At 47.8% G+C, this 12,390-nt stretch overlaps 1 protein-coding gene across 2 annotated transcripts in view; it reads left to right on the plus strand.

Moving 5' to 3' along the window:
• Positions 1–12,390, plus strand: part of BAHD1 (bromo adjacent homology domain containing 1) — a 111,797-nt gene that overhangs the window by 49,411 nt on the left and 49,996 nt on the right. The window lies entirely within an intron of this gene.

The raw sequence follows: 12,390 nt of genomic DNA on the forward strand, positions 1-12,390 counted from the left end.
GTTAAAGGTTGGAATCAGAAGAGCTCCCCCATGAAATCTCATGCTAAAAGGCGATACCAGTTGTGTCTTCTTTAGCCGTAGTGGCTCAATGGTTACAATGCAGCAGGCTACTTGTGTTGACTGCCAGTTGCTAACAGTTCGGCCATTTGAGTCTCACCAGCTGAAGGTTGATTCAACCTTCCGCCCTTCTGAGGTCGGTAAAATGAAGATCCAGATTGTTGGGGTCAATATGCCAACTCTGTAAACTGCTTAGGGAGGGGTGTAAAGCACTGTGAAGTGGTATACAGTGATCCCCCGCTCGTTGCGAGGGTTCCGTTCCAGGACCCCCCGCAACGAGCGGGTTTTCGCGAAGTAGCGCTGCGGAAGTAAAAACACCATCTGCGCATGTGCAGATGGTGTTTTTACTCCCGCAGCGCTAGCGAGGAGCCGAAGATTGGGGGCGGCGCGGCTGTTTTAAAATGTCGCCGCCGGCATGGGGGGCTTCCTAGCAGCCCCCCAAACCCGGGTTGGGGGTCCGGGGGGTGCTGGCAAGCCCCCCATGCCGGCGGCGACATTTTAAAACAGCCGCGCTGGCTGTCGCCGCTTTCGAGCTGAGTCCCGGAGCGAATTCGCTCCGGGACTCAGCTCAAAAGTGCCGACAGCCAGCGCGGAGAAGCCGTTCGCTGGCGCTGGCTGTCGCCGCTTTCGAGCTGAGTCCCAGAGCGAATTCGCTCCGGGACTCAGCTCAAAAGCGCCGACAGCCAGCGCCAGCGAACGGCTTGTCCGCGCTGGCTGTCGCCGCTTTCGAGCTGAGTCCCGGAGCGAATTCGCTTCAGGACTCAGCTCGAAAGCGGCGAGAATGAACGGCGTGGGCGGGCGAAGGGCGGGCGGCAGCGAGGAGTTTGCGTGGGCGGTGGGGAAACTCCTTGCTGATGCCCGCTGCTCGCCCTCCCGCCAGCAAGAGGGGGAAGACCCAGGGAAGCCGCCCAGCAGCTGATCTGCCGGGCGCCATCTACGCATGCGTGCCCATAGAAAAAAAGGGCACACATGCGCAGATGGTGTTTTGACTTCCGGGTTGAAAAATCGCAAATTACCCTGTTCGCAATGGTCGGGGACGCAATAACCGGGGTATTACTGTATAAGTCTTAAGTGCTACTACTTGTGCCAGCCCAGTTGCTCTTTTCAGAGATCTCCGGCTCAGAGTCCTCTTCTGGATTGCATCAAGTTTGCACATGGGACATTTCTTAAAAATGCGTCTCCAATTCTTGCTTATATTTTCCCCATCGACTGACAGTCTGGCAAAAACCTGCCAGCTGCTAATACAGAGATTCCGCCTCATGTTTGGATAACTTAGTTCTAACTTGAGTGGTCCAAAATATAAAACTTCAGTTAATGGAACGTCATGTTCAAGTTGTAATCCAAACCTAGTGTTTGGCCTGTATGTGGTTTCCTTAAGCAAGCAATAAAAGCATGAAGAAAAAAAGCAGATGTTGCAAAGGGATGCAAGAAGTAGGCTAACACAGAGGAAATGGCACTGCTTGGGGTTTCTGTCCTTCCCTGTTTCTGACCGAAGCTGTGAGCACGACACGACTGATTCATGTTACACGTAATATAATACGGATAGAGATACTTGTTGGATGAGCAGCGTACTGTTGTTTTTCCCAACCAGGTATTCTGCAGCTAGGGTGAGAGTGGCTAGGAATTGGGGAAATTACAGCCCTGAAACACTCTGCAAGGTAAACAGATTAAGGAGGCTGCTGTAGAAGGATGGGATATGTGGCTGCTAAAAAAAATGTGGAATTTTTCAGTCTTCTCCATCCTTCTCAACAGGGAGCCTTTAATTGCAGATATTTCCTCAAAATTCACGATTCAAGTCTGGAGAGCACCATGTGTGGGAGGATCGGTCTACTCAAACAAATCAGTTGATTTAAATCCAGAGGAGCAATCTTTTTGACTAGGCACTTCTTCCTGGTCTTGTTTGGTTTTTTCTTAATTTGTGGGAGAATCTGATTTTTTAAACGTAAGCCTTTCTGAGGGATCATCACAATTTGTTTGTGTTTGAATTTCTTATCAAAATTTGCACCTCCAATTTTGGGTGACTTGCCCAGATTTCTGACATATAATGCTGGGGATTCCGAGATTTATGGGCCATGATGTAGCTCCCAAGTTTTCTCTAAATATTTAGTTAGTTAGTTAGTTAGTTAGTTAGTTAGTTAGTTAGTTAGTTAGTTAGTTAGTTAGTTAGTTAGTTATTGGATTTGTATGCCGCCCCTCTCCATAGACTTGGGGCGGCTAACAACAGTAGTACAAAACAGCATGTAAATCCAATACTAAAACAGTTAAAAGAAACCCTTATTTGTAAAACCAAACATACATACAAACAAACATACCATAAATTGTAAAGGCCTAGGGGGGGAAGAATATCTCAGTTCCCCCATGCCTGACGGCAGAGGTGGGTTTTAAGGAGCTTACGAAAGGCGAGGAGGGTGGGGGCAATTTTAATCTCTGGGGGAGTTGGTTCCAGAGGGCCGGGGCCGCCACAGAGAAGGCTCTTCCCCTGGGGCCCGCCAAACGACATTGTTTTGTTGACGGGACCCGGAGAAGGCCCACTCTGTGGGACCTAACCGGTCGCTGGGATTCAAATAGTTCTCCAAATATAAATATCTCATTCTCCAAAAGCAGCACCCCACAGTGTAGACACTTGATTGGTGGCTGGAAGTGCACTGGTTGCTGGATCGGTACAGGCTGCAGCATTGGAGCAGGTGTCCAGTGGTATTGGGTTGTAGTTACAGTTTTTAATTATTAGATTTGTATTTGTATTGTTTCATTGTTGTTGTGAGCCGCCCCGAGTCTTCAGAGAGGGGCGGCATACAAGTCTAATAAATTATTATTAATTATTATTATTATTGCATCCATCCCTGGACAGGGTAGATTGCCCATCCATGTGGGATTTGATGGACTTGGGCAGTCTGAGAACAGGCTGTTGGGGTGGAGTACTAGGTCTCAACAGTCCTGGTTGTGTTCCTTGCATCACCGGGCTGAGATGAGTCATTGGGCTCTGCTGCTTACCCCATTCTGAATGCAGTAAGGGTTGTCCTCTCAGTAGATTGGGCCCGATGTGTGAGGCTGTGCTTCTTGCCGAGTAAAAGCAGGTCAATGCTGCACTCAGTAGCACAGTAGCTTCAAGGCTCAGAAAGGTATCTTATGCTGCTTGAGCCTGTAGCTCTTTAAATCTGCACTTAATCCTTTGTAATTTTATTTTTTCATATATTTATAATTGCTTTTATATTTTTATTTTTATTGTTTTGGATAGAGAGGTGGGCAGCATATGCATTTAAATCACTGCTGTTATTACAAGTTCTTTCATTTTTCTTTCTCCACCTTTTTTTACCCGAGTTTCATTCTTGTTGCCTTCCATTGGTTTGTCCCATAGCTGTGCCTAGAATTGCATTATTTCATCTTTGTTGGGAGTTGGCTACTTTATGTCAGTCTTTCCATTGATAGGAACCTTTCAGATTCAACTGAAATGGGAGATTCTGCCTTCATATCTGCTGATTTTCTTGCCTATGGCTATTTTATTACTTTACAGTGCTTTCTTGATCTTCTTTTTTTTTTGTCCCTAGGTGTTATTTCTTGATCAGGTATTATTTGGTCTTGTCCTTCAGCTTTTTTTCCTTCATCTATTCTAGCTTATTTGCATACAATTTTAGCTTATTGTTTTCTAGCCTGATCTTCTGTTTTGGTGATGCACTGCTTGGCTTTTTTTCTTTCTTATTTATTGATTCTCCGTACTGAAGGAGCGGGTCCAGCAGTCACATGGGTTGCTCATGTCCAATCCGGTGGAACTGAGCCTAGTATTAAAAAAGCTTGCCGGATCCGCCCCTTCCCCAGAATTCGCTCAGTTCGCATATCCTGCGGTTGTATTGTGATAGCTCGTTCAACATTCGTTCAACATTCTAACACCTTCCCTTCGATTTTTTCCTTCAAAAATAGTAAGACTGTTTATCCTTATTTGTTTTACTTGCACTGATAGCGCCAGCCGTTTGCGGCTCGGCTTTTTTCCCTTGGAGAAGTTGCGGTTTCGTTTTCCCCCGGCGGTTTTGCCGTGTACGATCCCCGCGGCCGCTTGTGGATTCTTTTAATCCTTTGGCCTGGAGGTTCTAGTGCAAGTATTAATTGATTGCCTTATTGATTCTTTATTGCATATATATTAAAGGGCTTAAAAAATACCTCCTGCGGAGTGAGACGGCTTTCTAGTCTCCTGGACTTAGTCGATCGCTTCCCCTTTAAGACATATTCGGAGCGATTTTTCGGCGCGAAGGCCTTCGCGCCCTTTTTAAATCTAGGCCTCTCGTGTTGGCCTCCTGCCAGCCGCGTAGGCCTCAGTCCACCGCGTGGATCCCGGAGCGGGCCTTGGGGGTCCCAGGCTAAATTCTCCACCGGCTAAGCCTCCAACCAGAGTGCCTTGGTTTACTTAATTGAAAAGTTTAGGGAGGCTGGCCCCGCTGGATTTGGGGGCACGAACTCTGGGTTTGCCCAGATTGTCCTCACGTCTCAGCAGCTTCGAGGCCTCGAAGCAGGATCCATTCCTCTTGGGAAGTCCTTAAAATTCTTCTCCTTTTCTATTCAGTTATTGGCTCAGCCTTGTCTTCTGTTAATTTTCAGACTATGGCTTCCTTTCCCAAGAGAGGCACAACTAAAGGTCCCAGAGAGGCCAGGCCTACAGGCGATGAGATTACTAGTATCCCCCAGGCCTCGTCCTCCTCTTCTCCTGGGGCCCGCCCCTCGACTAAGGTCACCAGGGCCGAGAAGAGAAGGGACCTAGCCCTACAAAGAATCCATGACAAATCAGCAAAACGTTTAAAAGTGCAGGCCCAAGTACTCAGTAGTCAAGACCCCCCAGAGGCTTCTAATCTACCTCCTTCTGGGGTCCCTGTGTTATCTCTGGATGAGCCTAACCTAGACAGACCCCAACCTAACCTATGGGGCATAGGGCCAGAGGAACCAGATATTATTGAAGATTCCTCCCAGCCAGGATCCTCCCAGGCCTTTAGGGATTCTTCTGCCATTCCTGCTGATATTTCTAATTTACCTCCTGAGTTCCAATCTATTTTTGCTGTGTTGTCTAAGGCCATTGATGCCAAACTCTCTTCCATCAATGAGCTTCCCTTACCTCCTCCTCCTTCTCGTCCCTCCCGCCCCTTGGGTTCTTCCCCAGCGGTTAGGGCTCCTATTCAGGATGATTCAGATTCCTCTCAGGACGAATATGAGGATATGGAGGATGATGAGGAATCCCAAATAAAGGTTCCTTCTCCAATTACCATTTTCCCTTCTCAATTATTCAAATCTCTCCTCCTCAAAGCTAGGATTTCTACGGGATTAGCGGCCCAGGAGAAACAAGCCTCCACTTCCACTGATCCCCCGGAGGAGAATTTACCTTATTTCACTGAGGAACAGGAGGATAACGAGGTAATTCCTATGCCTAAATTGTTTAAAGATGCCTTACTCAAACAGTGGGATTTCCCAGCCTCTAGTCTTAATCCCTCCACTAAAGACAGGAAGTTGTACAAACTTTCCTCTTCCTATGAAGAGCTTCTATCCTTTCCCAAACCGGATGAACCTGTCAAGATCCTTCATTCGGCAGCGGCTGTGCCGGGAGAGGCGGAGGAAGTCCTCCGCCCAGAGGACAAGCGCATTGAACAAATGCTCAAAAGAGGATTCACGGCAGATTCCTGGGCCATTAAAAGTTCTGCAGCAGCCTCCTTTTTCTCCAGAGCCATGCTGCTGTGGCTTCGCCAACTTCAACAGCATATTCCTCCCGATGACTTGAGAGGTCAACAAGACTTCAACAAGGTCTTTGCAGCTGCCCAGTACGTGGCTGATGCCACCTTGCAATCTACCAGATTTTCTGCTAAGTCTATTGCAGCTTCTACAACGGCAAGGAGACTCCTATGGATTCGCCCTTGGCAAGCGGGAGTACGCCAGAAATGGCAGTTATCCCAGGGACCCTTAAAGCGCGACCTTCTTTTCGGTGATCTTCTGGATCCACTCCTCACGGAAACCACGGATAAGAAGAAAGTTTTGGGTCCAACCACAAAAAAGGCTACCAAAACGCAGTCCTTTCGTCGCCCGGGGCGCCAGCAAGATCAAGCGGCTTCCTATCAGAGATCTCCAGGTCAGTATTCCCCCCGCTTTCGTTCCCAAAGTAGGAACTCCAGGGGTAGAGGTTTTCGCTTCCAAAGGGGAGCTTCTTCTAACAGGGCCTCAAAAAAAACCTAGATGGTAATCTTTCCTCTATTCCCATAGGGGGTCGTCTAGCTCATTTCGCCTCAAATTGGCGTCTCACCTCCAAGGACCCCTGGGTCATTGACACTGTTCAAACTGGCCTTCTTTTAGAATTTATTTCTCCTCCCCCCAAACGTTTTATTTCCTGCCCTTCTCCCAGGTCCTCCTCAGATTGTAACCGTATGGAAGAGGCCATTTCTCATCTATTGTCCATCAGAGCCATTCAACCGGTTCCTTCCGGTCAGAAGGGCCTAGGTTTTTACTCCATTTTATTTATGGTTCCAAAATCCTCCGGAGGTTGGAGAGCTATTTTGGATTTAAAGAAACTAAACCTATTCATCAAATATAGGAAGTTTAAAATGCACTCCTTATCTTCTATTTTGGCCGCCATTCACTCCGGAGATTTCATGGTCTCCTTAGACCTCACTGAGGCCTACCTTCACATTCCTATAGCCAAATGCCACAGGAAGTTTTTACGTTTTTCCTTTCAAGGCAGGCATTTCCAGTATAGGGCGATGCCATTTGGCCTTTCCTCGGCCCCTCGGGTCTTTACAAAGCTCTTGGGGTCCCTGGCGGCCTATATCCGGGCGTTTCCCATCCACATTTTATGTTATCTTGATGATATTTGATTCATGGGAACTCCCTAGAGAAAGTGAAAACAGACCTTTCTGTCACCATGTCAGTCCTTCAGGACCATGGATTTTCCATCAACTTTGATAAAAGCCACCTCCAACCTTCCACATCCATTTCTCACCTGGGATCCATTATTGATTCAGAATCCTCCCAGGTCTTTCTCTCTCCCGAGAGAAAACTCAGTATAGTGGAGTTAATTTCTAACATTTTATCTAATTCTTCAGTTCCCATAGTCACTCTATCTTCCCTTTTGGGGAAGATGGTGTCATGCATAGGCATCATTCCCTGGGCTCGCCTCCATGCTAGGGAACTCCAGTGGCTCCTGTTACCTTTTCAGAGATCAGGGCACAGCAACTCAAATCGACGCATTGTCATCCCACTGAGTGTTCGCAGATCCTTCAAGTGGTGGAAGTCTCCGGCCATGGACAGAGGATCCCCGTTCAGGTGCCCGGATCAATTTGTCATCACCACAGATGCCAGTCTATCGGGATGGGGCGCCCACGCCCAGGGGATGATAGCCCAGGGCACGTGGTCCCCGGAGGAAGCTTCCAGGCCAATCAATTGGCTAGAGTTAAGAGCCGTTTCCCTGGCTCTGAAGCATTTCTCTCCTCGCATTCCCAACCGGCACGTTCTCATTCTTACCGACAACATTGCCACGAAAAGCCATATTTGCAGACAGGGGGGCACGAGATCCAAGGCTCTCATGAGGGAGGCCCTCAAGTTGGGCCTTTGGGCGGAAAAACATCTCCAGTCGCTCCTAGCCGATCACATCTCGGGGAGTCTCAACGTCCAGGCGGATTGGCTATCCCGGGCAACGATAGACCCAGGAGAGTGGAACCTCCATCAAGACCTGTTCCATCAAATCACCCTCAGATTCGGCCTACCAATCCTGGATCTCTTCGCGACCAATGCGAACGCCCAACTCCCTCGCTTCTATGCCAGATTTCCATCCCCGGGAGCGGAAGCAATCAATGCCCTCCGGAGTCCATGGCCTCCAGGCCTACTCTACGCATTTCCTCCAATTCCAATCCTCCCGGACGTGATTCACAAGGTCCTCACCGAGAGGGCCCGAGTAATCCTAATCGCCCCTCACTGGCCCCGCCGGCCCTGGTTTGCGGATCTCCAACAGCTGTCCGTCCAGGACCCTTGGCGACTCCCCGTTTCGGGGGATATGCTGCGGCAGGGGGCCTCTTTCCATCCAGACCCGGAGTGGTTCCACCTCACCGCCTGGCTGTTATCAGGAGAGATTTAGAACTGCGTGGTCATGACCCCGATTCAGTGGAGGTCATTTTAAAGGCCAGAAGGGGTTCGACCAATCGAATCTACGACCACACGTGGTCCAAGTTTCACCAGTGGTGTCTACAGGAAGGTCTCTCCCCTCTGTGCATCCCCATACACAGAATAATTTCCTTCCTTATGCAAGGCTTCCATAAAGGACTTTCCACCAGCACCCTCCGGCGTCATCTGGCAGCCATTTCATCTGTCCTAGGGGGTCCCCGCAGACAGCCTCTCCGATCCTTCCCTGAAGTTCAGGAATTCCTCAAGGGCATAGCCAACCTCAGACCTTCCAAGGTCCACAGGTACCCATCCTGGGATTTGCCACGGGTTCTCCATTCCCTCACGCAGGCACCATACGAACCCCTAAAATCGGCGTCCCTCAGGTACCTATCCTTTAAGGTAGCATTCCTGGTGGCTATTACCTCTGCCCGACGCATTTCGGAGCTGGCTGCCCTCTCAATCAGGCAGGACCTTTGTCAATTCCATCAGGACAAGGTAGTCTTGCGACTGGACCCCACCTTCTTACCCAAGGTCAGTTCCATGTTCCACAGATCTCAGGATATTGTCCTACCTTCCTTCTGCCTCCAACGAGACCATCCCTTAGCAATTAGATGGCACACCCTGGATCTCACCAGAGCGCTGAGAATCTATATCCAACGCACAGGACCCTTTCGGAGGTCAGAAGCACTTTTTGTAGCCTATCATCCCAGAGTCATGGGGGCCAAAGTGTCTTCAACAGTAATAGGCCGTTGGATCAGAGGGACTATATCTAAGGCCTATGAGTCGGCCTCCCTCTCAGTTCCAAGGAACATCACAGCGCATTCCACCAGGAGCGCAGCCACCTCGGCCGCTTGGGCGACTCAAGCCCCGTTGGAGGAGGTCTGCAAAGCAGCCACTTGGGCCTCGCCAAATTCCTTCATCAGGCACTACAAGATTGATTCTTACGCTTCAGCGGACGCTGCCTTCGGCAGAAGGGTACTCCAATCCGTTATCTCACACGATAGCAAGCTAATCCCACCCTAGGGACCATCTATTGGGTATGTCCCATGTGACTGCTGGACCCGCTTCTTCAGTACGGAGAATAGGCGTTGATTGCTTACCTGAACGCCTCTTCTCGTACGGTGAGCGGGTACAGCAGTCACTTCCCGCCCTTGTATGTGTCTTCTTTACCTTTCTATATCTTTCTTCCTCTAACAATGAGAGTTGAACACTACAGAGCTTCACAACTGAGCCTAGTCTATGGATTCGCGAATTCTGGGGAAGGGGCGGATCCGGCAAGCTTTTTTAATACTAGGCTCAGTTCCACCGGATTGGACATGAGCAACCCATGTGACTGCTGTACCCGCTCACCGTACGAGAAGAGGCGTTCAGGTAAGCAATCAACGCCTATTTTGCATCTAAGGTCTTATAACTGCAGCTCTGCTATATATCAGTTGGTTTGTGTTTTGCAGTCAGCTGGTGCTTCTATTTGATACTACAGTATTGACATCTTTTGATAGTTGTGCTAGCTAATTTTTGTAACAGGTTTTAATGCTGACTAGCTTATTCTGTTATTTTTGTGCAGTTCTAGATGCTTAGTTATTCTTCATTTAAGTTCTCTTTTCTTCAATTTTGTTCTTTCTGAGGAGAAGGTAGAACAGAGGTTGGCTGATTTGGGAATGTAAATGGTTCAATAGTGATGCTGGCTTTATTACGTTGGTCACTCTGTCAACCAGATGTTTAGGCTGGATTTGATGTGTGTGGGTGTGTGGGTATGTCTACCTATCAAACCCAAGGACCTAGGATTTTTATTATGCAAATCATAATTATGCATGTGAACATAGTACAGTGGAACCTCTGGTCATGACCATCATCATCATCATAATAATGATGATGATGATGATAATAATAATAATAATAATAATAATAATAATAATAATTTATTAGATTTGAATGCCGCCCCTTTCCGAAGACTCGGGGCGGCTCACAACAACGATAAAAACAATATAATGGCACAAATCTAATATTAAAAAACTAAAAACCCTATCATAATTAAAAACCAAGCAGCACATACATACCAAACATAAATTATAATAAGCCTGGAGGAAAGATGCCTCAAATCCCCCATGCCTGGCGGTATAGGTGGGTCTTAAGTAGTTTACGGAAGTCAAGGAGGGTGGGAGCAGTTCTCATCTCCGGGGGGAGTTGATTCCAGAGGGCCGGGGCCGCCACAGAGAAGGCTCTTCCCCTGGGGACCGTCAGACAACATTGTTTCGCCGACGGGACCCGGAGAAGGTCAACTCTGTGGGACCTTATCGGCCGCTGGGATTCGTGCGGTAGCAGGCGGTTCCGGAGGTACTCTGGTCCAATGCCATGTAGGGCTTTAAAGGTCATGACCAACACTTTGAATTGTGACCGGAAACTGATCGGCAGCCAATGCAGGCCACAGAGTGTTGTAGATACGTGGGTGAATCTGGGAAGTCCCACGATGGCTCTTGCGGCCGCGTTCTGCATGATCTGGAGTTTCCAAACACTTTTCAAAGGTAGCCCCATGTAGAGAGCGTTGCAGTAATCGAACCTCGAGGTGATAAGGGCATGAGTGACTGTGAGCAATGACTCCCTGTCCAAATAGGGCCGCAACTGGTGCACCAGGCGAACCTGGGCAAACGCCCTCCTCGCCACAGCCGAAAGATGATGTTCCAATGTCAGCCGTGGATCGAGGAGGACGCCCAAGTTGCGCACCCTCTCTGCGGGGGTCAATAGTTCCCCCCCCAGGGTAATGGATGGACAGATGGAATTGTCCTTGGGAGGCAAGACCCACAGCCACTCCGTCTTATCTGGGTTGAGTTTGAGTTTGTTGACACCCATCCAGTAGCCAACAGCCTCCAGGCACCGGCACATCACTTCCAAAAGGACTTTGGTTGCAACCTGATTTGGTTGTGACTGGAAGTAAGACTGACTGCGTATGCACGTACAAAAAATAGCACGGAAGGGGAAATAGCCGCGGCAGGAAAAAATCACCGCGGCTGTCTTTGATTGCCACCTGAGAATGTATTCGTGGCCAGAGTGAAACATTTAGCCGATTTTTGGGTCGACACACGATTTGGTGGTGGTCAGAAGCGTTCGGTGCCCAAGGTTCTACTGTAGCCCATATTCTCTTTTTTCTTGTTCTAAAAACCAAATTGCTTGTTTACAAAAGAGGAGAAACAGGAAAGACTGACGAAGAAGCCTTAAAAATAAACACACAGATGTTACTAGCCCATCTACCCACACATAATTTGATGTAAATGAAAAAGAAGAAAACGTCTTTAAGCACTTATCTTTCTGGTGCTCCTGTTCATAGTTTGCTAGGCAAGTAATCATTTTCAAATCTTGCTAGATATCTAGGTCTCTTCAATTTAAAAGCAGATATTGAGGCATCTGTAGTGAGGCAACCTCAGGACTAGAACAAGTCCACGGAGAGTGGTAGCACATAAATCCAATTAATAAATAATAAATAAATAAATTATTTATTATTAATAATAAATAAATGGTCTGAATTCTTTAAAGTGGAATCCAATGTTGTATATTGATAAAGCCATATTTTGGCAATCTTGGCAGATTCTGAGAAAACTAACCAGGTTCTGACCTTGTTAGTTCTCGGGTTAAAAGATCACCAGGCTCTAATCCAGTGTTTCCCAACCTTGGCAACTGGAAGATATTTGGACTTCAACTCCCAGAATTCCCCCAAATACCTTCAAGTTGGCAAGGTTGGGAAACACTGCTCTAATCTCAGTATATTACACTTTTAAAGTCTAATATACTATATGAAGGCAAAGGTAAACTAGCTCCATATGTTTCCATAACATTAGCATGAATGTCTCCATGCAGTCACTGAGAGTTGAATTCAACACGAGGAAGGTTTTATCTTCAGTATCAAACAAAATAAACAGCTCCAGTGCTGTTGCATCCATTTGTTCCTCTTGGATTCCTGTCATCTCCGCCATGGGTGGAGCCAGCATTCAGGATGGGCTGTCCTCATCCATTCGCAATGAGAACCCAGTCTGTTTCTTTTTGCCAGATCCGCCCGTCTTCTCAGCAGGCCTGCTCTGCCTTCAGCTGGAATTGCTGTTGGTTGAGCAATTAAATTCCTTTCACACACACACACCTTTTACAGAATGTCCTCTTATATTCTTGTAAATTTCTGAAATCAATTCCTTCTACTTCTTATTCACTACTATTTTTCTATACTGTATA

This window comes from Erythrolamprus reginae, chromosome 1 (genome assembly GCF_031021105.1).
Source record: "Erythrolamprus reginae isolate rEryReg1 chromosome 1, rEryReg1.hap1, whole genome shotgun sequence".
Taxonomy (NCBI): domain Eukaryota; kingdom Metazoa; phylum Chordata; class Lepidosauria; order Squamata; family Dipsadidae; genus Erythrolamprus; species Erythrolamprus reginae.